This window comes from Alligator mississippiensis, chromosome 1, assembly GCF_030867095.1.
Source record: "Alligator mississippiensis isolate rAllMis1 chromosome 1, rAllMis1, whole genome shotgun sequence".
Lineage (NCBI taxonomy): Eukaryota > Metazoa > Chordata > Crocodylia > Alligatoridae > Alligator > Alligator mississippiensis.
In genome coordinates this window covers 94,364,878-94,392,492 of record NC_081824.1, presented here as the reverse complement: position 1 = coordinate 94,392,492, position 27,615 = coordinate 94,364,878, and the positions used below count along the sequence as shown (strand labels likewise).

Genomic DNA, 27,615 nt, shown 5'->3' with positions numbered 1-27,615 from the left:
AAAAACTCCGATTTTTTTAACAGGGAAAACTAGGTTCCCTGCAAATCAGCAATCAGCTTCTGGACTGCAGTCTGGTGTGGTGAGGGCAGCATTAAGGTCAGTTGTGCTGGGTCCTCAGTGCTTGCTGCCTGGCTAGTGGTGAGGATGGGATAGGAATGGGCAAGTTCTTTTATATTTAAGCTCTGAGTTTGAAAAATGGTCTTAAAGAGAAGGGACCTTGCAGACTTAGCACATCTCCAGCAGAGATATACACAGCCACAATAACTCCTGAAATGACAGCCTACTGTTAAAGGGAAAACTGGACAAAGAGGTGTATAAAAGGTTTTATAACTGTGGCTGGGTTTGGGATTAGCCATGTTTCTGGTGGGAATGAATTCCTGAGTCAGGAGATCGCTACTGAGAAGGTCCTGGTCTGTGCTCTCTAGTTTCCCGTCTTAGGCCATGCAATTTCTTCAGTCTGTGCCAGTGAAGCCAGTAAATAAACAAACATATTCATTGATATCACATGGGCTGTAGATTAGGCCCCATAAAAAATTCAATACATCTGTGCATATCTATGATTGCAGTTTTTCTTCATATTTTTTAGCTGTAAATGGCTGCATCAGAATAAACTAAAATAAAAACAAGGCTGCATCTTCAATATAGAGATCCATTATGCTTTATTTACATGCGTCACCATCTCTTTTACAAACTAGATTACAATTTAAAATGGAATACACAAGGCAATATCTACGAACACCGAGTGGAGTAAGCACTGCATCTCTACTTCATTTGGAAAGGGGGAGATTCCCAAAACAAACTTGTTTCCAATCTTTGTGTAGCAAGGTAGTATATTCATCCAGGGCAGCATTTATTATTATTATTATTAAAAAAAAACCTTAGAAAGAATGCAACATGATAGCCTCTCCTTTCAAATTAAAGTAAAACATAGTCCAAATGAAAATGGATACTGTTCAGTTTTTCAGTTTGTATTCGGCCATGCACTATAAGGCTGTGAATTTAATATTCTTCCAGTTGTGTATGGATTGAAACAAAAACAGATCAAACAGTTTTACAGATACTGTATACATATTTTTTCCAATCATGCAACTTTTCAAAAAAAGTTTATTAAGCCAAATGCACAATCCTGTTTTCCAACCCATATTAACTAACTATATTTGGTCCCCCTTTGCCTCTGTTGGCATTCCTAATGTACACTAAGTACTAAAACAATTGTAGGTGACTGATTGCCAAGCAATGCCATTATTTTAAAGAAATACTGATCCTAAAATGTTGCTTTTTAAAACTCATACAATTATTTATGGAGTTAGGCAGTGGCCAATAACCAATTATTAATACAACAAGTTTCCCAAAAAATATTAAATAAAAACAGATGCATGCAATTGTCCAAACTGCATAAACATGACCTTTTTTATAACTTTTTAAACAAAGAATTTAAACAATGTCCTATATATTTCTTCTGAGACTACCTGTCGGACATGATTACAGGAGGAAAGTTTTACTCCTTAAAAGCATTCATGGAATCAAAGGCCAAAGTTTTAAAAAATGCAGATTTGTGAAGTTAGTCACTTTAAATCCATACTTGATAGTGGCTCTTTGAATTCTATAAGAATTGTGATTATTCAGCACCTCTGGAAGCACCTACATCTAAAGGCTGGAATTTTTCCAACAAGGCAGTAAGAATTAGGTACACTACTCCCACTGAAAAGCAATGAGTAGAGCACATAACTCCTCCAGATCCTTTTAAAATCCCAGTCTTGGTTGCTTGACTTGAGGCACTTAAGTTTCAAAATTTTGGCCACTGAAATTAGAGACAGAAAAGTCCTAATAAGTGTCCACCTCTCCCCAGCGAGTACAGGCTCTTCCTCTACAAAGGAGGCCCAACCTACACTACACAGGCCAATGAAAGTGACACCATCAGATACAGAAGGAGTAGGATCAAGCCCATCATTTAACAAAAAATTTAGGAATTTTTTAGCTTCTCTGCCATTGATTGGTTGCCTCTGAATCAACTGCTTTTCCTTCATAGTCTAAACAGAGAGGATCACATTCTCTTCTCTCATCTATGCCGTTGTAAATCCAGATTTAACTCTACTTATTTCAGTGGAGTTATTCTGCATTCTGATTGCTTTAACACAGCAGAATTTGGCCTAGTCTGTTCAAACAAACTCCTTCCCTTCCATTTGACAAGACTAGCTTCCATACCTATAAAAACCTAAAACCACTAGTTCGTGTCCCCTCAGGCCTAACATTGAACACAACTTGTTCTGTGTTATTAGTAGGCAGTCATGACTCAATTCTGCCATCCCTATGCAGATAGCTCCACTGGCTTTCAGGGGAGACTTCTACTGAATAAAGATTGCAGAATTGTGTACAACTGTAAATCTGGAACCAATTTCTGCTCACCAACTTCAATCCCTCTCTCCTTCAAAACATGGAAGGGGGGTGCAGTTGGGGCAGATTGTGGGAGGGCTGCAGGGGTGAACATCTGAATGTGTAGAGTTCACTTGCAATCTGTGACTGTACAGCAGGGATCCAGGAAATGAAGCCAGCCATTCCCCACTGCAGAAGGGACATAGAGGCAGCACAAAGGCTAAGTGTGGCCCGAGTAGTGGAGTAGCAGCTGTGGAGTGGCTTGAAGAAAAGAATTCCTCCAGTCCGCAAGAGCAATGTGATAGAGGACCAAAAAAATGTAAAAAATACCCTCAGCCTAACTCACATTTAACGATGTACCTAAAAACTTGGTGGATAATGTTACACACATTGAGTGCAATGAACAACTGTCATGAGGCTCTATACTAACTTTGGTAAACGATACCTACACCTGAACTCTTAAGAGAAACAGACCCCTAAAACAGATAACTGTAGGACAACACTATCAACCTGGAGAACTGGCTACAAGAAGTATCTTCTCAAGGGGAGACACCAATATTGTTCATTAGTTAATTCTGATGAAGAAAATTCCCTAAACTAGAATCTGCCATTAACAAATACACCACCTTAATTAAAAAAAGAAAGGTCTGCTGTTTTTATTGATAAACTCTCAGCTGCTTGGAAGAGTTGATATGCTAGGGGTCTACTATAACCACAACTGCACAGAGTTTACATAGGCAGTAAACTGCGTGATGAAATCAGCAGGTTCATCTAGAAAATAGAACAGCACAAGCATGAGGAGGTTACAATACAAAACAAAACTTCCATCACACTAGGAGCTGTTATATCACCAGTATTACCTCAGGAAACTGAAAAGTAAGGAGCAAGATGGGGCCCACAAATGGGTACAGGTGCGAGAGTCTCTGTGCGTGCACTTGTGTGTAGGTGTGTGTGCATGGTGGCCAAAAGGAGTCACTCCACATTGCATGGTACATGTGTCAGTGGGAACTCATGCACTGAAACTTTGGGTTAAAATGCTAGCTTGTCTTTCTAACATTCATGCATAATGATCTGTTTCTGTACATAATAAAATATATTTATATATTTATATGCATAATGCTTTTATGCAAAGAAAAAAAAACTTCATATATCACTTTGGAGAATTATGTATACACTGTCCTATTCAGAGCTTTTTTCACAGCAAGTTCTTATGTACCATTGATGTTTTCTCCCCTTTATTCCTCCCCCCCCAATACTAATAAAAAGTAATCAAATTTTCCAGATTATAGAGAGGATCTATACAGCACCATACCTTTTATTCATTATTATTCATTCATTATTATTCATTTTACAAAAGAAACCCATATAAGCAAAATATATAAAACTGCCTCGTCTTTCAGTGTCATTTATCCGATTACAATCTACACCTACATGAAAAGTCATTTGTATGATATTGCTTCCTTGCCTTTCCCTCTCCTTGCTTCTTCGTCCAGATTGGATTTCGCATAGTGAGAAGGAAAAAAATAATCAAGGATATGTTTGTAAGAAAAATCAATGATGCAATAAGCTAACCCTGCACTGATTTGTGTTTGAACTTCTGAGGTTTCTGCTACAAGTCACTGCTGATGTGTGCACTGTGAGTGTATCTTTTCTTTAATATAGTACATTATCATTTCCTCTGTTTTTCTTTTTTAAAACCAGATCCTCACCGGTTATGTTCAACTTGCTTGGCAAGGGGTGGGCAACTCAGCTTATAGCTTGTTCCGAACTGCTGAGATAGCTCAACTCTGTTCACTGCAGCCATCAGGGCAGTGGTAACATAAAGCAATAGGTGAGACTGATCTGTTTTACAGCAAATCAGGTGCTGAATCTGTAAACACTATGAAAAGCATCCTAGCTCAGGATGCACTGGACAGGATTCAACCTTAATAGTTTCCCTTGTTTTATAATCAACCCTGGTTTGAAGCTTATGAAAAACAGATGTGTACCATTTATATTTAATAAAAGATTTGAGGAAAAAAAATCAACAAACAAACAAGAAAAACCACACACAAATCACCTCTCTCTGGAATTCATTCACTCTTGATTGGTGTAGCAAAAGATGCATACTCAGGACCTGTTGGTGTTGGAAGCAATGTTAAGTGATGGTAATTAGCATGGACTTTCATTGTGCATCTGTTGTATCTTAGATTCACCAGGGAGAGAAAAAGAAAATGATTTAAACATCTAAATAAAAATAAACAAATTGGAGATTTTGGGGGCAGATGGGGAAACCCCCTGAAAATAAACGCCAACTTAAAACATCCCATAAACCATTAATATATTGAAACACCACAGACTCAATGACAAATAACTACTGTAAAGGCTATACAGTGTGTTTTTGACAGGATGGTGTTCAACACTGTCTCCACAATAGGTGCTTGACCATCCCAGAAAAGGAAGATTTTGCATACTTCAGAATGAGTTCAGTTCCAAAACGGGAGGATCTTCACTCGGGTATGGGGCCCATTAACAGTCTCAGCTTCATTAGGAAAATTATGCAGGGTTCACAAAGGTCATAAGCTGTAAACAGTACTGTCCACTTGCTGACAGCAGATTTGGCAAAGGGTTCTCTCTTTATGTCTCGTGTCAGTTTAAGGGCCTGGAGGGGAAGCAGGAAAAGAAGAAAAGAAAACAAGATTATTACGGGTTAAAAAATAAAAAAACAAAGATCAAAACCAACAGGCAATATTAACTGTTTGGTAGCAGAACACTTAAAGTCATCCTGCAGGAAATATGGAGCCTCATACAGCAACCCTGAGTAACAGAAAAGTACTGGCTTCTAGTATGTCAGGGTTAATGTGCGATTCTTCACTGAGTTAGTTGTTCAGAAAAACTAAACAGAACCTCTAATTAAAGAAAAACAAGGACTAAGTCAAACAACATGTGCCTAATAAAATCGTCTACAAATTCAATATACAGCAAGCGGGGCCGTGGGAGGATCCAGCAGATGGTCCCTGTCCCTTACTCCTGCCCTGCATGGGCTCCACAGGCTAAGTACAGACAGTCAAAAAGCCTGAAGCTGAATCAATCCAATCTTTGCAGGTTAGTCTAAACTGCATAGATTGAACTGAGAAGCAAGTGAACAGACATTCACATTTGATTCCAGAAATGCAGCCACATTCCTGAAGTGGCTCAGGCCAGAAGATGGAGGGTGTTAAAGCACACCTCCCAGCCTGCTGGCCATGGCTGAAGTGAAGGGAGGGAAGTCCTCAGAGGTTTTTCCCCCTCTCCCTGATCAAGCAGGGGCTGTGCCCAGGCCCCAGCTGGCCTGCTGCATATGATGGGGGTGGGGTTTTAAACCCCTACCCTGGCCTGCACCAACTCCATCCAGGGTCTGCCTGGGGGGAGCACCCCCTCCCAGGTTTTTCCCCACTCTCCACTTGAGTAGAGAACGGAGCAGGAGAGGGGAAAGACTGAAAGGGATTGCTTCCCCATGGCCAGGCAGACCCTGGCTGGGGTCCAGTGTGGCCAGGCAGGCACCCCCTTCTCAGCCAGCCAGAGCACTGATAGTGCTCTGGCTCCAGACCAGAGGGGCAAGACCAACCCTGCTCCTCTAGAGCAGACAGAACAGCCCAGGGCTGCAAAGTATCCTGGGATGCTGGAGGACTGTGAGTTAACTTGAACCGGGTAGGCATCTGGGACATAAGTTCCATAAACTGGTTTGACTTAAATCAGTTCAGTCTGATAAAACATCCAACCAGGTTTATTTTAAACCAGTTTCGGCCTTTCTGAAAGTAGTTTAAGTGCTCTGGATTTCTACTGTGTTACAGATTTGAACCAGTTTTTGATCACTTAAACTAGTTTAAGTGTAACTTCTGTCCCTTGCCACAGACATTACCTGAGGGCTGAATACAACTTATCAGTCAGCAATTAAACACCACTCCAGCCACCTGTAACATGTCACCCTTGGAGTCACAGGGAGGCTTTTTGTGATGAACTGGGAAATATCCCTATAGAAATATCCCTATTGTTCTATGGATATGGCACATATCTCTGTGTATTTCCTGCTTCTGGATTACCTGCTACAGTGTAAGATCAAAAGGGGCTGTGAAAGGAACCAAGTCAGAAAGGTAAAAATGAAATGGATAATATCCCTGAGGAAGCCACAAGAAAGCTGTGTTTTCGGCAATACTCTCTACCTTACCACCAGCCAGGCTGAGGTTTCTTCCTCTTAAGGTTAAGTCTAGAATCAAACTCTGCAGTACACCAGGACTAGAAAAGGGTGGGGGACTGAGTGAGTGGCATGAAGGTGCTCAGGGCGTCAGGGAGAGCAGACAGTTGCTGCCTCTACTCCAAGGCCTCCACTCTTAAGGTGCAATGTGCTGCTCTGATGACAGCATTTTATTAATATGGCCATTCTGCTAATACCAAATGACTGACAGAAACTAATCATTTTGGCTGATGCTTATTGGAGCAACAGGATGATAACACATATCTGCATTGTTAGAGAAGAACTTCATTCAGGTTACCCTTGAAAGCAGGCAGATTGCGTATTTTATCCAATTAAAATCTGGATTTATCCTTAATTATGCGGGTGCTTTGAACAGACTGAAAATAATGAATAAGTGTATTTCTGACTGGATCCACCTATTGATTTCGTTTTTAAAGAATAAATTATTGGCAAACATAACTAGCACCACTGGGGGAAGCTTCACATTGGAGTCAGCTGCCTTCCCTACCCCCTGCCACACAGGTCCTGCAACTCCGGGGGGAAGGAGAGGGCAGGGCTCCCCTCTACTTCTGGTGGAGTCTTGGGACCTGCGCAGCAGCGGGGCGGAGAAGGCAACCATCTCCAGTGCAGGGCTTCCCCCGGTGGCATGCAAGTGCAGTAGCTGCAGGCACAGTGTGCAGAGCCCCCACAACAGAGGTGGGCCGGGCAGGCTGCACTCCTTATGCCCATGTGCAGCACTGGCCAGAGCTATGTGCCACTGGGCGCCAGCACCTGCACCAGGCATGAGCACCCTGAGCACTCCCGCTGGCTGCTGCTGCCAGCAGCAGCAGCTGCATGCCATGTGGGGGCATGTGTGGAAGGTCACCACACCCCGCACCATCCCTCACGCCCACACACTGCCCAGCTGAGCTCTGCGTTCCCGCCACCACTCTGGGCACGGGCTCCACACTGCTGCCAGCCCCAGCCGCATGCTCCCTGCCACTGCCCAGCTGCAGCTCACCCCTGTCTCACACCCGCCCCTGTCACACCGAAGTGAAGAGACCTGAGCACCTGCCCCATGCACTAAAGTGAAGGGACGCCAATAGGGACTGCCCAGTCAGGGCAGGGTGCAGGACAGAGCCTCAAGCAGCTTGTCCAGGGGGGCGCTGGGATGGGGGTAGGGAGGCTCCTTCCGCTACATTCACTCCCAGACAAGCATGGGGGGGTGTGCCCCCCAGATCTGTGCACAGGGAGAGGGCAGACTGCCACTGCAGGCTTGCCTTGGGCACCAAACTTCCTTGGTATAGTACTGGCAAAAGGTATGCTGGGGGTGAGTGTATATGTGGGCACCTCGCTCCCACCCTTGTGGGTGGATGGGCTGGGCATGGTAGAGTTCATTGGCGGGTGCCCATGGGCTGGATGAAAGTACCTGGCAGGCAAGATCCAGCCCACAGGCTATATTTTGCCCACTCCTGCGTTGATCTCTTATGATTGGGGTGGGGAAATTAGTACCTTGTCTAAATCCTAATTTATTACAGGGAAAGACTCAAAAAAAGAAAATTTAAGCACCTAAAGTGCAGAATTTTGGTGCCTAAATTCACGTGAGCAATCCACAAACTCCCGCCTAACTGCTCAGAAGCCTGACAGGCTTTATACACCACCCCAAGTTTCACCAGTTAAGGTAATCAGATGCCTAAAACTCCATTACTGAATAGGCCCAGAGGTGCCACCAACTTGGCCAAGTCAAACATCTCATCATTTATCTCATAACCAGGCTTGTGTGGATTCACAGACTAAGTGCCCCCTCCAACTGCAAGCTCAGTCACAGGAGTAGGAGGATGTGCTCGCTTGTTAAATAATAGTCTAGTGGTTAAAAAACTTGTCCAGGAAGTAGAAGACTGGGGCTCAATGCCCTTCTTAGCCTGAGGGGTTCAAACCCATGTACTCTAGTTCAGTGGGGGCCAAACTTTTTGGCAGGCATGCCACAAACTTGCCCAGGACCCTCCCCCTACCCAATCACTGCTCTGCTTTCTGCTTCTTTCCCTGTGCTCCCTGCCAGATTTGTTGCCCTATCTGGCACTGTGCTGCCTGTTTCCTCCCCAATCTGCCACATGCCATACGCTCAGGCTGCCCGGGCCAGTTACAGCACCCCAAAGCCAAATGCTGGTCACTCCTGCTCTAATTCACGATAGACTGAAAGCTAGGCTGGAATGAGGACGATGTCTCTTCCTCTTGAAGCTGTGCCACTGTACAAGATTCACAGGGCCAGAGAAAGAGAACAAACAGGAGGGAACCTGATGCTGTAAAATCAGTGAGATCAGAGCTGGCCTTAGGGAAAATGGTGCTCTGGGCAAGCTTGTATTTTGGTACCCCTCATCGTCAGCACTTGACCCCTGGTGCCCCACCCCATAAAACCTGCTCCCCCCGCAAGTCAGTGGCACTGCTGCAGGCAGATGGACAGGGGTGCAGGGCACACACTGGTGGAGAGGCACAGCAGCATGGTGGGCCAGGCAGGTGGGCAGGTAGGCACTGCCTGGCCCGGTTCTTCCTCAGCAGCAGCTGGAAGCAGGGGGTGAGCTGGACACTGATCCTCCTGCCTGAAGCAGAGATCGGCCAGGGGGGAAGGGCAGTGCTTTGAGTACAGGCTCCTTGTATGTACGTACATACTTGTGCACATGCATGTGTGTGTTGTATATGTGTCTGGCACCCTCCTGACCATGGCACCCTCAGTGGTCACCCACATAGTCCACCCCTAAGGCCAGCTCCGAGTGTGACGAGCACTCTCCCAGAAGCAGAGTCAGGGGACAAGGGGACCATGCCTCAGTCCCCGCATCTAACACTGCTTATGTATTTTCGCCAATAACATCTTAATGCAAATGGATAAGCAGTGTGGGAGCAGGGAGAAGAACCTAGGGCTTCCCCTCCCAGGGACTGCCTTCGTCACTGGGCTTGAATTATGCTTCTTGCTTGCTCTCTGGTTCTATGAATTTTGCATTTTTTCTACAGAGTGCATAACTCCAATGGCAAGGACAGACTCTCCCCAGCCCAGCCTAGCTTATAGCCTGGTGTTAGGACACTCACCTGGGAGGCGGAGACGTAGGTTTGAAACCCAGCCAGGTTAAAGAGGGACTGAACCTAAATTGCCCACTTCTTGGGTGAATGCTTTAATACAGTCCATAAAGGACAGGCCCTCATGGCACCACTACTGGAAGCTGTGTTCTAAAAGAAAAAGAGCGAGCCAACAGTCTGCATCCAAGGGAATGACTTAGGCTCCTAAAGTAGGTTTAGGTCTGTGAATTCCAGGCACACTCAGGCGACTAAGCCCAGGAGGGTGGTAGGATTTCAGACATATCCCTTCCTGTTGGCTGCTTATGTGTCCCTCTCCCCTGTCTCCCATTCAGCATGCTAGCTGTTGTGAATTCAGCTCTAAAGCACTGATCTCTTCCCAGTCACTGTTAAGGGAACCCTGGGGCCTACCTTGGGATTGTGAATTTGCTCCCAGAACCAGGCACCTGAAAGTTAAACACAGTGACACTAGTTATCATTATAACTAAGTACTTTGTGGCTCTTGGCTTAAGGCCCCAGTCCAGCAGCTCATTTAAATCAGGGCTCTACAACCTCTAAGTAGCCAGGGCCACATTCTCCATGGCCACACTAGCAGAGCCCACATGCTGTGAGAGCTACACCACTGTGAACCATGTGCCCCCGTGGACTGCTTATGTGTCCCTCTTGCTTCAGCCTCAGCTCCCCAGTTGCAGGCTCTCCTGCTGCACTGTACTGCATGGTTACCCTGAGCCATGGGCTCTTACAGGACTGCAAATGATGCTGCACCATACTGCACTCCCTGGGATGGGGGCAGGAGGTGAAAGCTAAAAGAGGGAGGAAGAGCCTGGAGACTGGCTGCTGCTGAAGCTGGAGCAATGGGAAGAACAGCAACTGAGTGAAAGCCCAGGGGCTAAAAATGAATCCCTTGTGGCCACATGCAGCCCACAGGCTACCACTTGGGCAGCCCTGATTTAAAGTTAAGCATGTGCTTCATGTCAGCATGAGTAAGAAGTTTCACTGACTTCAACAGGGACTGTGCTGAAAGTTAAGAATGTATTATGTAAACCTGAATCAGTACCCGAATGAATTATTTAGCGACTAAATTAGCAATTTATTTTAAAAACTAGATTGAGAAACAGTTGCCATTAAGAAGAAAATAATGGGGACACTCAGTCATGCATGTAGCTGCTGTGAACATCGCCATTCAGTGATCTTATGAATATCAAGATTTTGGGCAACCTGAAAAATAAGTGAGGCTCAATTAAGGGACAGTATTAAATCAGAGAAACAGATGACAAAGGTAGAATTTGCCTCCACTGTCACTAACTACAATATGTCACCGTTCAGTTTATATGGCTTTTGCAAGCAGATAATGAAAGTAGGACAAATTCTTAACCTACTAACTTAAGAAATGTCCTACTGAAGTTGGTACAAATACCTGAAGTTGGTTAATTCTGAGGTAAGATAGCTGCACTCGAATTTCTCATCAATATGCAGGGAAATAAACACTCTGTCCACCTCTTATCACTTCTTGCCACTGGTCACAGTCCACCTACCTCCACCTGCACCCTGTGCAATCAATAGGCACTCTTTACTTTTCTCCAAGACTCTGGGGAAATGCCTAGTTATACTGATAGGCCTGTGCAAATAGGGAAGTATTCGATTTGGATTCGGCTGATTCGGAGGACAGCGATTCAAATCACTGTCCCCATTCGATTCAGATAAATCAGAATTGGAGATTCAGCACTCAGTCAGAAATTTGGATCAGCCAGGGAGTGGCAGGCACAGCTGGGCAGCTGCAGGTTCTCCCGTGGCTCCTCTGGCTGTGCCTCCCTCTCCCCAGGCGGGGGGAGCCACAGGAGAAGCCCCGCCCAGCCCCAGCATCCCATCAATTTAAAAAAAAAAAAGCCCCGCACTCACTGGCTGCAGCAGCAGGGATCAGGGTCTCTGAGAGCATGGAGAAGTGGGGGACAGCAGGGATCACCCTGCCTGCCTGGCACCTGTGCGGCAGCTGCCCCATGGCACGGGTTCCGCATGGGTTGGCAGGATGCCGCGTGCTGCCTGGGAGCTGAGGCCACCGGGGCTGAATGTTGCCGGGGCCACTCCAGCTTCCAGACAGTGAGTGGTGCCCTGCCGAGCCATGTTACACCTACGCCATCGGGCAGCAGCCGCGTGGGTGCCAAGTGGGCAGGGGGGTTTCCCATTGCCCCATGCTCTCAGAGACCCTGATCCCCACTGCTGTATCCAGCGAGTGCAGGGCTTTTTTTTTACATTTTTTTTTAATTGCCGGGATGCTGGGATGGAGATGGGGAGCGGGGGCTGGGCAGGGGGGCTCTGCTACGAGGCCCCAGAGCCCCAACAGCCACTGCTACTGTCAGTGAGTGCGGTTTTTGGGTTTTTTTATTCCTGGACTGCTGGAGTGGGGCAGGGGGGCCACCAGGGATGGGGACGGGTGGAGGGGGGCATTTGGGGAGCAGGGTGTGCACAGGGCGGCTCTGCTAGGAGGCCCCACAGCCCCTGATGCAACCAGTGAGTGCGGGGCTTTTTTGCTTTTTTAAAAAAAAAAATAAAGTGCCGGGTGGCTGGTGCTGGGCAGGGGATGGGGCCAGGCAGGGCAGCCATGGGGGCTTCTCCTGCAGCTCCCCCCACCCGGAGAGAGGCAGGCACAGCTGGAGGAGCCATGAGAAAACCTGCAGATGCCCGGCTGTGCCTGCCTCTCCCCGGCCCATCTGAATCTCCTAATCTTTTCCAAATTGATTTGGAGGCTTAGGATTCAATTCGGAACTTTTAATGGGTCTCCAATTCGATCTGGATTTGGAGATTCAGCCACCGAATCTCTGAATCAAATTAGCAACTGAAGTTTTGCAAAGCCCTAATACTGACCAAGAATACCAGTCTAATTCTGCTCAGTCAGCAGGGGATTCAAGAGGAAGACTGTCTCTGGAGGAATTAATAGTGCTTCAAGTGAGGCTCCTGCTGCTGTCCCCTCACCATTTCCCAGCCCTCATTACTACTTTGGGCATGATGGGAGAGATAAGTAAAGCTGAAGTAGGAACAAAAGTAACCAATGCAAAAAGTGTAGAATATACTGAAGGCAAAGTCAGAAAAAAAGAGAAGTCTGATTGAGTCTGGAGGAATTAGCATGGGCTGCAAGGCTGGGGGCAGACCTTCCCACTGTCTCTTATGTCCACTTATTTCCAGCACAGCTATAAAGCCTGAATTTTTTACTTGTATGACAGCCTGGTATCCTAGTTTCATGGGCAATAAAGCATACTTCAAATGTAGGGGCCTATTTGATTAGCGGTTTTGCAGTTTTCAGAGAAACCGTGAAAAACGGTGCTGTCCATGATCACCAGGAAATACTGCATTGGCTGCGATTTCCCACAAAATCAACCTAACCCACCACCCCCAGCATATTATTCATGTAATATGCTGCTTTAGAATGTCCCAATGCTTACTGCAATACAAAGACAATGCGACCATCACCACAGCCATAGATCATGTGATTGAGTTACTGTCTACTAGTGACAGAGATTAAATGAAGGCACCAGTCAGCGAAGTGAAAATGTTTCCACGCCATCCTTTAAGAAGTGAAATGCAATGCCAATGTCTTTCAACCAGTCACCAGTGAGGGGCGGGGCTGTCAGGAAATGGCCACACAATTGGTTCTTTGTACCATGCCCAAGCTGCAAAAATTGCTTTGTCTCACCACCAGTTAAGTAGACCCCTATTCAAACATTTCCCTTGCAAAAAATTAGAGGCATTTTTCTTAAAATACTCCATGGAAAATTCTACTGTCCTCTGCAGAGTTCCTGTGGTAAATCTGAAAACTAGTTTCAAATCACTGTAGTGCTAAAGAGAGGGCTTTTAGTCCCACTATTGCAGCAAAACTTAATACAGCCTTAACTATGGTGCTGATACCCGCAGGCTCTGTAACACACACTCACATGCTACAGCCAACCAAAAGAGGTGCCATACTGCTAACGCTCTCTGATTGTGACCTATTGCACACAGAAGACTATAATAAAGGATGTGCGGGCTGGGAGTGGTCCGAGGCCCTTTTTTCGCGCGGCGGGCTGTGGCCAGCAGCCCGGACACGCCGGGTCGGGGAAGACAGGCGGCACACTAGAATTAGGCACGGAAGCTTAGTGGTTGATTTAAGATTATTTTACGTACACCGAAGATGGTTGCGGTGCAGGCAGGAAAACTTGCTTGAGTTGCAGTTACAAAACAAAACAAAACTCGAACCTGCAGGGCACGAGAGTACGTCTCAATGGGTTTTCAGCGACGGGAAGATAAACCTGCAGGACTCGAACCCGGACAGAGCTCTGGATACACTCACACGAAGTTTGCTAGGCTCCGTGGAACTTGCGCGCAGGGAAGGGTACATCGAGGGATCAGGCGGCGACGGGGAGAGGCGAGAGGTTGATCAGACCCCTATAGCCTTCTTGAGATACACGCTGGGTCCGATAGGCTCCGCAGCGCTTAGAGATCTTCACGAGACGTGAAGTTCTCTTCCTCCTGATAGTCGTGGAGTCCTCCAACTTGGGCGGAAACCACTCAAGCCTCTTATACGGCTAGCAAGCCAATCACTAGCCGCCACGTAGGAATAATTTCGAACTGGCCAATAGTGGGACACAAATCCGCATATGAATGGCGGGAACTCCTTGCACCATGCATTTCTCTTTTTGCAACTAAGAAATGCACCCTGCAAAGAAAGCTACGAGTGGTGGGAAACAATTTAGCAGTGCCGAAGCACACACAAACAAAAATCACACCCTTGGGTTGTGACAAAGGAGAGGGCTGCTAGGCTTTCCCCCCCAGTGCTCTGTGAATTATTTCTAACTAGATGTGCCCTGGCACAGCTGATCTGTTTCACTGGGCAAAACACGTTCTCCATTGCTCCACCCGTTAATGCTGCAGGATTATGGGTGACAAGTTCTCCCAGGGCTCGAGATATCTCCATGGCCTCTCTTTGTAAGCAGGGAAACCCTGACTTTCCCTGCTTACAGAGATGCACCCTGGAGATTCTAGGGGCGCATCTCTGTACGGGAATTTCCAGGGTCCACAGAACTGGGTCCCTCAAGCCCCAAGACACCTGCCTGGGGCAGCTGGTGAGTGCAGGCAGCTCCAGGCTGCCTGTGCTCTCACAACATAAAGTAAACAGACACCAGCTGCTAAACAGTGGCACAAACTGATGTCCCCTTTCTCAATGCTACAAATTATGGGCATCCGTGGCATGATAAGGGGTACAAACATCTGCTTGTTCAGCCTTTGTACCACCATAAACCTTTTCATGGTGGTACAAAGGCGACGCAAGGTAATTTCTGCTTTCCCCACTTGAAAGGGCAAGAAAAAAGAAAGAGATTCAGTTCTTTCAAATTATTCAATTTGCAAGCACTGTGTGGCAGACAATGAGCCCCTTCATTTCCCACCCTGCCCTTTTTTCACACCTCTGCACCCACTAGCTACCCCACAGGTTGTGAACCATTGCTCTTTACTTTCTTTTGTGGTTAGGTTGTTTGAGCTGGGATTTCCTTCCCCATGATAATAACTTTCCACTTCCTGCCATCTACCATCATTCCACCACTTAGAGTTGGAATGAAGTCCCCCAAGCTCTGATCTCAACTCAAGAACCAAGAAAGAAAATATGAAGCATCACCTAATGCAGATTACTTTCTCCCTTGGATTCCCATGGGTGTTAATTATGCTACACTGGAAATTTCTTCCAAATGGAAAGGTGACGCATTGCTATTCCCTAAGTGCTAAGCATGGTTAATGTGCTCCTGCTGATACCGAATTGGAGTTTATCATTGAGTAACTATAACAAGCAGTTAATACAGTATTTGTAAAGCAAAAGTTATATGGTCCTTTAAGTATTTATACTTTGGAAACAGTACCATAGTCTTATATTTTCTATGCTGGAAATAACTTCCTAATTAATCTGAAAGGTTCACTGAGATGCCCATATCTTGAAAATGACACAGCTCCTGGGTCTCCAAAAGAGATACCAGTTTTTCCCTGGGTATTGCAAGCTAAGGTAGGGAATCCCAATAAGTATTTTTATGAGTAGTATGCCTGGAGACTAGTGACGTGAGATATTTTGATGCAAACTCCTGTCCTTCAATGACAAATGTTCCATAGTACATTTGCGAACTGGTTTTGTGATCACAACCAATTGTGTAGCCATACACAAAATAATAGCTTTTGTCTCTCTGCTTCACGGGAAGGAAAAGGGATCAGAGATCCCTGTTTACTGAAGACGATAGCATAGTAAGTTCATATTATTCATTTTAGATTTCAAGTCTCTTAGTGGTAGGCAAACAGACATGGGTAGGAGCTTGACAAGGTTACACGCTAAGATTTAAAAGGGAGTAATAAATCACAAAGCCTATTGTTCAACTGGAAATCTGAAAGTGCCCAGAATTTTGTGCAATCCCTAAAATCCCTAAGACACAGACCATTCCTTCATTTACAAAACAGAAACTACTGTACTATTCTTAAATACAAAATATTTGAAAATAACTCTTATTCTTCTCATTGTTAAGTTAGCTTTGTCCTCTCCAGAATATGCAGTAATACTTGATTCTGAATGGTTCCAACTACATCTCTATTTGTCTTTCAGTTTAATAATCTGCCATTTGTATTCAGAGATCCAATATTGAATAATGCAAGTTAGCTAAGTAGAAATTAATGAGGGAGGCAAATGCTGTGGTTGCCGTGCCTCTGATGACATAGGTTTGCAGCATGCAATCCTGCCTAACAGAATAAGAATCTTCATGTCATAGCACAGTGTGACATTGCAGTGACAATGCATAATAATATTGGATTGGCATATCATATTGCAGGGTTGCATGGTACAGGGTTAGAATACCACATTGTGAAGTGATGATGTTTTATGGCCTCTAAAAATGATGTTGGGATCTGTTAACATCCTGTAAGGGACAGCTCCATCAAGACTCCAACAAGCTCAGAAAAAATAATAAGTGGCAGCTCTACAAATCTCCTTCAGATGGCCTGAACATCAAGCATACTCTGACTCAGGTTTTCCTCTCTTTAAACTTGGCTCATTAAAATTTTGCTTCTTTCCAGTTCAGAGAACAACAAAAAATAGAGTAGGAGTTTAAAGAGGCAGTCTTTTCTAAGTTATAACAAAGGAATATGGGAGCTGGAAAAAAGCTCTATGCTTGAGTTTACATAGGCACCTGAAAAGTGAAAGGTTAACCCATTCTGCTGTTGCTCCAAAGCAACAGCATTGTAGCATGTGCCACCAAATCAACAATTAAAATTCCAACAACTATTGAAGAAAGGTATTCAACTGAATAATGAAGTTGCAGAAAAGTAATCTAATTCTAATCATGCTTCATCTTAAAAAAATGCAGGTACCTGGTATTGCCATTGGGATTGGGACTGGGACTTGTCAGCGTCCATTTCTGACGCTTAGGGCTGTATGTGCAGAGATTTGTTTTCTTGTTTTGAACATTCTGACTTTGTGCTGACCCAGACTCTGCATGTGATCATCTTGAGGGATTTTTCTGGGATTAAAGACTTGCCCAGAGCCACAGTAAGATGTCTGGCTCTTGGGATACACATTATTCTGGCACATTAGGCCCAAGACATTGTATTGCTTCTCTCTCTATAGAAGAGGATGCCGATTGTCCTTCCTATAAAACAATGATGCATATTCTTGAACAGCAGAAACTCATGACACTGTCAGAGAATGAAGTTTAGGACTCTGAATATGAAAGCCTTTGCGTTCAGTAGCTCCCACAAACAATAAGCCTTTGCACAGATTCAAACCACAGACCTGTTGGGGTACTACTGTCAATAGACTGGAAAAAGGAATTTTGAGGATGTACTCTTATGGGTATGAATATTTAAACAATGAAGTCCAAAGTTTCCCATTGGCTCAACATTCTGTTTTTGCAAGAGTAAAGGAAAGGAAGGAGGGAGAACAGCTGCCTGTTTTCTCCTATTCTTCCTCTTAAAGGTTAGAGTGTATTGCTTTACAGAGAGAGACATAATCACAAAGAAGGGTCTTTTTTATGCAGTGGTATTTCATCATTGGAGTTAAGCAATAATACCATGTTTTCCAGCATAAGTACTGTTAATATTTAATTGTTTCTGTCTTAGAACCATTGCATATGCTAGTATTTAATCCTCTATCCTAGCACGCTCAGAAAGGTTTAAGTACAAGGCATTATGTTTCCACAACATCCTTAAGCCTCTTACCTCACAATTCAATGGGCAGAACTCTGTCCTTCCCTCAGGAAGCTTTTAGGGGAAGAGGAGTGATAGCAACCATGGAGGAAATCCTGGCACCACTGAAGCCAATAAGTTTTTTCCATTGACTGCAGTAGGGTCAGGATTCAACCTGTGCATTCAGCATTGCAGGTATAATGCAGTGTCTGAATGCTGCTCTCCCAGTAGATGTGTTAGCCGGCTAGAGGGCTGGGCTAGAAATGGCACCAAGACATCAAAATCACATCCTGCATGGGACCCAGTATGCCAGCTGGCTTGGTAACCTGTCCACTTCCTGGTACCATATGGAATATTACCAAGAGATTAGGCTTTTCTTAATGTATGAATTAAAAAGGAAGGGGTCCCTAAGTGCACTGATGCAGAAGAAGAAAGGCCTTTTTAAAATAGTTTTTCTGGCTGAAGAACATATGCTGATTTTCTAGCTGGAGGGTAAAAATTTGACTGACACTAAGAAATCTGGGTTCTACTGGAATGGAAACAAGAAATCTACTCTCCCTTACGCCTAACATTTTTACAGAAAGCTTGCTCTTCCCTCTGCTTGGTCAGTGTGGTGTGCAGCTCTTTAAGAAGGTCTTTCCTGAAATACAGATCTGTCATTTTCCAGGGATGTTAATTGGAAATGACAGGTCAATAAGCGAGGACAAATCACTTAAGGGAGGTAGGTGCATTGTGCTGATATGATAAGGGGAGAGGCAAGATCCTCTGTATCAGTGGTTCTCAACCTTTTTTGCACCAGGACCCATTTGTAAACATCAATGGTCAGTCCAGACCCAGTGCCCCTCATTCCCATCCTGCTGCCCCCCCCCCCAATATGTGGGGTGGGGAGGGGAGGGGAGGGCATGGGGGCCCCAACCAGCCCCTTGTAGACTGGAACTCTGCCAGGCTGCAAGGGAAAAACCACAGTTTCCCACGTTTTTCTTCTTTAAAGGAGAATCCATTTTTAACATTTGTTGATCCATTTTTAAAGTTTGTGACCCTTTCATATATTCTTGTGACGCACTTTTGGGTCACGACCCACGGGTTGAGAAATGCTGTTCTATATCGCAAGCTCCATAAGTGGGGGTGCAATAGAGAGGGTTTTCCCACTCAATCAAATTTCTCTTCCTTTTCTTGAAATCAATCACTCTGGAAAGCCAGGAAAAACAATCTTTTGAAACAAGGGACTATAAGAAAAGGCAGGATAAAACAATAACCTAGAAAGAAAATGTATATAAACAACCACTGTTCTTTCTAGAACTAGCTGGAAAAGATATCTTTTTCTTGAAACTGGTCTCAGACCAACCTGGCTATATATGGGGTTAGTAATTCTCAGTCCAGTTACCACTCAACAGATGCCCACTTCACACTACCATCACAACTGCTACCTTACTTCGCAAACTGAGGAGAAAGACTAAGGATTAAATGCTCCTGAAGACTGAACTACTTAGCGTCTCCAGGTCTGACCAGAGGGCACAGTTATTTATTTACAGGCACTCGCTATGGCTGTGGTAACCATATATCCCAGTTTGGCCAGGACAGTCCTGGATTTCAGAGGCCAATGCAGCAGCCCAGCCAGTTGCTGAGAGTGGAAACAAAAATCCTAGACTGGTGCCACCCCACCCACGCTGCCCAGCTTGGCTCCTCCTGAGCAGCGGCTGGAGGCAGGGGCGGACTGGGCTGGCCACTGCTCCTCCTGCCTGGGACAGGGTTTGGCCAGGGGTGGGGTCATGGTCCCAGATTTCCATAAAAATAATGTGGTCACTCCACCTATGACACTCATCATTGTAACAGCCAAGTTTGAAGCCATGCAAGAAAGTATGCACTGTTGCTGTCTGAGCGATACCTGTGCAGTCTGCAAATATAATGAACAGAAGAGACTATAACCTCAGGGACTGTCAATTCATCCCCATAACTGAGCACTGGATTCACATGAAAAAGTTATATAAAAAAAGATATTGGCCTTTACTCAGTTGGATGACACTGTGTTTCTAAAATGAATCCCTATATTTATAATTCTTCAAAAAAACTGTTTTTTTTAAAGGATTATTTAGACAGCAAGCTGTATTGGGGAAGAAATCAACCTGCAAGGATCAGGGCTATTAGGCAAAAGGACATTTCAGAACAAATGTTAATCTGCAGTTCTAAACAATCACTACAGTTCATTCATATGTAAAAGACAATTTACAAAGGCTCATTCTGTAATAAAATCCTAATGCTGTTGATGCAAAGAGGAAAGCATTGGGGAGACCAATTGATGCAGGCTGTTCTAAAAATATCAGTTTATGCTGTCATCTGGTGAGAGTATGTCATCCTGTAATCTTGGCATCTGCAGGGACAGCAAGTTTCTGCCTAATTATTGCTGCTGAGTCACATGGCAAAACATAATGTACTAAAAAAAATATAAAACGAAAACAGAAAAACACCCAAACCACTGAAGTCTTACAATGCTAGAATATGATTCTAGTTAGGCTGCTGTCCTCTATCAAGTTTGAGCTGGGAATGTTGATCTTCATGGATTTTTTTCTTAGTTAATATAAGACAAAACAAAAAAGCAACATGCAATCTAAGGTAAAACTGCCAGAAGCCAGGAACAATTCACAGTGCTTATCCTTTGGGGTCAGATTCTAGTATCCTTACTCACACTGAGGAGTACCTTATGGTGTGAATAATCTTTCTGACTCAAGGAGTAAGAAACTCTTCACTGTGAATAGAAATGAGGAATCTGATTCTCAAATCCATGATTTGATTATTTGTGTACTGTCCGCACTTAATTAAAGCATTTTCCAGGCAGGGACCAGTACAGCTTATTAACTAGAATTGTACATATATAAAATGTAAAATTAATGATAAAGGTATTTTTATAAGGTGGAATTATTTTAATGTATTTCACTACAGCAAGTGCCTGGTCACAATACTATGAGGCCTGGTGAAACACCACACTCAAATACTCAGCAGCTAATACATAAAACTAGCAACACATGGTGTGCTACACTCTCTCCTGAATCCTCCTGTCAATTTTTGTGGTTTTACAAATAGATTTCCTAGGTTTTCATTTGTTTCTCTTCCCTCACTTATCAACACATGTGAGTAACCCTGTAGGTAGTCAGAAAACTTCCTAAGACTCAGATTCACAAGAACATGGGAAGTCAATGGGACCCACTCTGTGTGGGTGTACAGGCCTGTCAACACTGCTCCCCCAAATTTTCTTACAAGATCAAAGACTAACATGGCAACATGAAGCTGACTACAAGAAATATGCTGTCATATGCACAAAGTGAAAGAAGGGAGAGAAAAATGATACATTTATTGTTTTCAGGGTTGAAGTCTTGACTAGGAATGGAAGGTGCTTCTTGGAAAGTTTTTCAGATCTAAGTATGTGCGTGGTAAGCAGGTGTCCCTTTAAGGAGCAGCAATATCTTAGATCTGTAATTCACATAATTTGGGAAAAAATCCTGAAATATGAAGAAACCAAGGGAACAATTCACTGTAAAAGAAAAGAACACTCTGGGTTGCCTCTAGCAGCTACACATATTTTTAAATAGCGACTGAATACAAAAAAAAAGGTTGGTCAATGTTGAAAATTGCAAAACACCTCCTGTGAAGATCTGAATGCCAACATGAGTTGAAAGACATATATCTGTGGTATTTCAGAGATGAAGCAGTATCGTTTACTTAAAGTTAGGAGAGATGTTAGTCAAACTTTTGGGCACAAAATGTTCTTCCTTGGGTTTTATGCCAGAAGGCCTGACCAACATCTCTCCCAATTCCAAACTATTCTAATAAAAGATATTACACCTCAGCAACTACAACAACGTGAGCTCCAGTATTTGGAGCACGTGCTTAACACACTGACAGCCCTAACTACACAATTTATTATATGCAAATAATGAGTCAAATGTTTTACCCGTCTTCTACTCAATCCTTAACTGTTGGCTTAAAGAGGAGCTTGCTGAAGCAGACCCAAACAATAAACTCATGGCTTCAATCATGCAATATACTCTGCTCTTGCTGACTCCTATACCAGTACAAAGCTTCTCTTAAATCTCTTAGTTACCTGGTAGATTTAATATCCCTTATGATTTTAAAAGCAGTAACATCTTGACTCCATTATAAAAACCCAGATAATTACTACCTGCTATCCCTACACCTGAGAAATCAAAGAGACAAGATTACCTTGGGCTTACTCCTGTCCAGGCAGAACAGTACTCTCTATGACACTAGGTGTGTATACACATGTATTTATACTGGCTTAAATTTACTGTGCAGTAAATTACTGTGCAGTAAACAGGATTAAGCCACTGTCTACAAGGGCAGATGACCTGGGACTAAATTTAGTCCTAGGTCAGAGCAGCCTATCATGTGCCCCTGTGGCCACTGAGGGGAGCTCCAGCCTCCAGCCACACAGCTGCCAGCCCTTGGGAATAACTTTAGTCCCAAAATGAAGCCAGAGTCAGCTGCTGGCACTTGGGATTAACTTTATTTCCAAACTGAAGCCAGGAGAGGGGGCAGCCAGGAGCCCTGGGGCTGGGCTCAAGGCACTCCTTAATAGACTCAAGGCAGCGCCATGAAAATGCCAGAAATGACAACTCTTAGTTTTCACTCACTTTTTGACTACAGAAAAATAATAGAGCAATTAGTCTGTTGCAAAGACCTCAGAAAGACCAAAGCATGCCAAAATGTTTTAACCACTATGGATTCCTATTTGAAATCTCTAGATCTTTCTTGTGGATCATATTTGTACACCTAACAGTGCTAGCATTATATGCCACACTTTGACACTCTCGAAAGTATCACAAGACACCCTGGGGTACCGTGGTGCCCTGGCTGAGAATTACTGTTCTTTGGGCTAGTCAAGTTTCTAAAATTAATTTTCAGCAAGCCTTAAATGATACATATAACCGTGTGTAAATCTTTACCATAGGTTGATTTCACCCAGAGAGGCTTATTCACTTATAAATAACAAATCAGCAAGTACTTCAATGCTAATTACATTTCTCATATACCTGAGAACTTGGCTTCATTGGAGAAGTTTCCATCATCCTCTCTGATGTAACACTGTGCTATCCTTTGTAATATGGGTAAAGACATAGGGTCATAGAGAAGTAGGACTAGAAGGGCCCTCCAGAGGTCATCTAGTCCAACCCCCAATCTAAGGCAGGATCATCCCTATCCAAACATCCCATATAATCTAAACTTTACATATCCAAAATGACCTTTGATTTTTACTTGATGTTCAGCATGTGCAGTTAGAAAACCTTGTAAAAATTTCTCTCAGCCTGCTTTTGTGTAGATGTTCCACCTACAATACCAGGAGGAAGTGATGTTCACAGTCACTAATGAAATGATTTCTGTATTAACCTGCTAACACTGAAAGAACAATTACTTTACTAAAGTTGGTATCAGTGGGCTTGATCCTTTAAGGAGGCTGCCCCAATATTTCATAAACAGTATCAGTCTGGCTTTGTTCTCTGGTTTTATCTCATCACACTGAGCACAAGCAGGGGAGATTGGAGTCCTGCAGAATCCAATGAGATAACATGTTAAAATCCCTCCTCCTAACAGCTTGATTCCTAAATTGAGACACTTCAGACATATGTAAAATTCCAGACTATTCTAGCTCTGGTGGCATGTTTAGCACTGCCCTTTTGGTCAATGTGGTTCAGTGAAGATTCAATAAGTAAGAACAAGCACAAAGGAAAAAAAGGGGGATATAGGACTCTAAGGTTGTAGGAGGAGACACTGATTTAATGGTAAGATATACTCTAAAGAGACATTAAGAGAGAGTGAAATTTTTTCATTTATGGATAAATAAAGTAAAAAAATTGGTATGTGAGGGGCACTTTGAGTATTCTTGGGAAGTCAATAAATGAAATACAGCTAAAGGAACAGAGGCCTCAACTGATTAAACAAAAAAAGATTAGGGAAATAGGGAAAAAAGGCCATTGATCTTCTCCCTTTCTTTCATGTAGGCAAAAAAGAAATAACTGTTATATAACTCACTTGGGGCCTTTTGGTCATGCTGGTCATGGCATGCATCAGAGGCACTAAGTAGGGCAGTGGCATCAGGGAATGCAATATATGTGTATAGAAACTAAACTCACATTTTTATTTGGCCCAACGAAAACAGGCTAGTGGGTAAAAGGGAAAAAACAATCTAAATCCCATGTAAGTTCTACAGTATACAGATCTTAAACATAAAACAAAACAGAACTTTTTATTTCAATTATACAGTTCAGTTTGCACAATCCATTCAGCCTCAACCAGAGAGCAGATTTTGTCTGCAACTGATGGAACATTCTCTTGAAAACTTGTTTTCTATAACTTCAGCCTTATAAAGGTTTTTTACAAAGATCATGAAGCTTTCTAGAAAAACATTTAATTCGAGGCTTTGTATAGCTACATTGAAGCTGGAAAATAACTGGAAAAAAACAACTGAGAATTACTGCATATTTTGTGTGAGACACCAAAAAAGAGATGCTCACATGAAGTGGGATTGTTTAATGGACAAGGAACTATTCATAATCAGCAAGTTCAGCAGAAAAATCACAGCTACCCTTGCACCTGGCACCCAATAGCTAGCACCAGGTCCAGTTGTCAGAGGCAGTGACAGGCTTCTACACACTGGACAGTACTCCACTGAGAAGAGTTTGTATGGTGTGTCCTCTGTAAGGAAATCTTTTCACACAGATGCACTAGTTTCTTTATTCTCAATGTACAGCCTAAAAAGATAAAGGCAGCAATTCTTTCCCATGAATAGTAAAGGCCAATCTTAAGAGGCAGCTGAGAGTGCTTTGCAGGTATTTTTATACAGCAGACTTATTTCTCATTGCCCAGTCAACACTCCATGTAGATATACTTTACATGTAAGTGGCAGAGTAATGCTACTAAAAGCACAGCATTGTATAATTTCCTTATGCATTTGATCACTCATGATTGCCTAGGCCCTAGGGCATTTATTTTTTGAGCCAGTGGCAAACTTTGCTCTTGGATATTTTATTGGGATAACGTTCCTATTTCACTTCAACATATCACAGCAGGATCTGGGATTTCTAGCTCCCAACAGTACATGTACACTGGAAGGGAAAAACAGGTCCCTTGTCAAGTCATGGTGCTTTGGAAGTTTTTTTGGAAAAATGATCTAGATTCTGAGGAAGGAAAACTACTAAACTACTTAAAAACAACTTTGAATTTTTGTAGCATTTGAAGTCTTGTTAAAGTGGGATCTCACGTCATGGTCATCAGGTTAGGATTCTATAGCTCCGTTCTTCTACACTGTATTTCCCTTAAGGCCATCTGCTGACACTTCAATTTAGCAATCTTGCATCTGAAAAGATATGGCTTCTATTGCAAAGGAACTGCTAGAGCTCTTTCTCTTAGATAAAATAAAGGATCGGGCCTGGCATCTAGCCCATTACAGAAAGCGGCCTTTGAAAACTAAATGAAGAAATCTTGTGTGGGGCACTATTTTTTCCTTTCAGAGAGAAAACATCAGTAAGTTACTTCTGCAGTGGACAAAAAAATGCCACAGGTACTTCATCAGCAAGTAATGAACTTTGAACTTGAAAAGCCAAAAACAACAACAAAAAGAGAGTTTAGAGAGTATACTGCAAAATTACAAGATTAATTCCTCTGAACTTTGCTTTGGGATATTCTCAATGTTATTCTAAAGTTAATAGCAATCCTCCATTCTAATTAAGAGCTCATTTTTATCCTACTAGATTTGGATCTCAAAGCTAAAAAGGAGGCGTACACCCAATGGAAGGGAGGGGCCATCACCAAGGAGGATTATACCTCCATTGCTCAAGATTGTAGGGGGGCTGTTAGGAAGGCTAAGGCGGAGATGGAACTGGGACTAGCGACACGGATCAAGCATAAAAAGAAGTCCTTTTTTAAATATATAGGGGGTAAAAAGAAGGTACCAGGTAATGTAGGGCCTCTGCAGGATATGCTAGGAAAGCTGGTGGTCACACCAGACGACAAAGCTAACCTCTTTAACAATTTCTTTGCCTCCATCTTTTTCAGCAGGGACCGGGGCATACCCCCCACTGGGATCCCAGACAGATGCAGGAGAGGTACTGCCAGGCCCAGGGTCAGAGAGGACCTAGTCAGGGAACTTCTGGTGGGTCTAGACATGTTCAAGTCAGCAGGTCCTCACAATCTCCACCCCAGAGTGCTGAGGGAATTAGCAGAGGTCATTGCAGGACCTCTGGCACAGCTTTTCGAGCATTTATGGTGCTCTGGCGAGGTGCCAGAGGACTGGAAAAGGGCCAGTGTGGTCCCCATTTTCAAAAAAGGGAGGAAGGAGGACCCAGGAAACTACAGGCCTGTTAGTCTTACCTCGGTCCTGGGGAAGCTCTTTGAGAAAATTATCTAGGAGCACATCTGCGAAGGACCAGCAGGGGAGATTATGCTTTGGGGCAACCAACATGGGTTCATTCGAGGCAGGTCCTGTCAGACCAACTTGGTGGCCTTCTGTGACCAGGTCACAAAATCCTTGGACGCAGATGTCATGGTGGACCTAGTCTTTCTGGACTTTTGGAAGGCCTTTGACACTGTCTTTCACCCCATTCTCATTAAGAAATTAGGCAACTGTGGTGTCGATGCCTACACAGTCAGATGGGTAGCAAATTGGCTGGAGGACTGCACCCAGAGAGTGGTGGTGGATGGGTCTTTTTCAACCTGGAGGGATGTGGGCAGTGGGATCCCCCAGGGCTCAGTCCTCAGGCCCGCACTATTCAACATCTTCATCAGCGACTTAGACAAGGGGGTGAAAAGCACCTTGTTCTAATTTGTGGATGACACTGAGATGTGGGGAGAATTGGGCACACTGGAAGAGAGGGGCAGGCTGCAATTAGTTTTGGACAGGTTACAGGGGTGGGTGGATGAGAACAGCATGGGATTCAATACTGACAAGTGCAAGGTACTGCACCTGGGGAGGAAGAACCAGCAGCATACCTACAAGCTGGGGAACTCCCTTCTCAACAGCACAGAGGCAGAAAAGGATCTTGGTGTCATTATTGATTCCAAAATGAACATGGGCCACCAATGTGGGGACATGGTCAGCAAGGCTAACCGCACCTTGTCATGCATCCACAGATGCATCACGAGCAGATCCAAGGAGGTGATCCTCCCCCTCTGTGTGACATTGGTCAGGCCGCAGTTGGAGTACTGTGTCCAGTTCTGGGCACCGCACTTCAGGAGGGTTGTGGACAGCATCAAGAGGGTCCAGAGGAGGGTCACTCACATGATCAGGGGACAGCAAGGCAGACCCTACGAGCGGAGGCTACGGGACCTGAACCTGTTCAGCCTCTACAAGAGAAGGCTGAGAGGGGATCAGGTGGCCATCTACAAACTGACCAAGGGGGACCAGCAAGCTATGAGAGAGTCTCTGTTCCCCCGAGCACTACTGGGAGTAACAAGGAATAACAGCCACAAGTTGACTGAGAGGAGGTTCAGGCTAGACATCAGGAGGCACTACTTCACAGTCAGGGCGGCTAGGATCTGGAACCAACTTCCAAGGAAAGTGGTGCTGGCTCCTACCCTGGGGGTCTTCAAAAGGAGGCTAGATAGTCACCTAGACGGGGTCATTTGACCCCAGCATTCTTTCCTGCCCGTGGCAGGGGGTCGGACTTGATGATGTGGTCAGGTCCCTTCCGACCCTACCAACTATGAAACTACTATGAAACTATGGATTACCAATCCTCTTCTAATAATAAATTAAAAAGGGGGACCTAAACTACCCGGACATCTGCTGGGAGTCACAG

General features: G+C 44.2%; 1 protein-coding gene across 1 annotated transcript in view; it reads right to left on the bottom strand.

Moving 5' to 3' along the window:
• Positions 1–642: 642 nt before the first annotated feature.
• Positions 643–27,615, bottom strand: part of FOXO3 (forkhead box O3) — a 142,147-nt gene continuing 115,174 nt past the window's right edge. The window contains exon 3 of the mRNA XM_019499901.2: positions 643–5,014. The gene's annotated coding sequence lies outside the window, so the exon portion shown is untranslated. The remainder of the gene's footprint in view (positions 5,015–27,615) is intronic.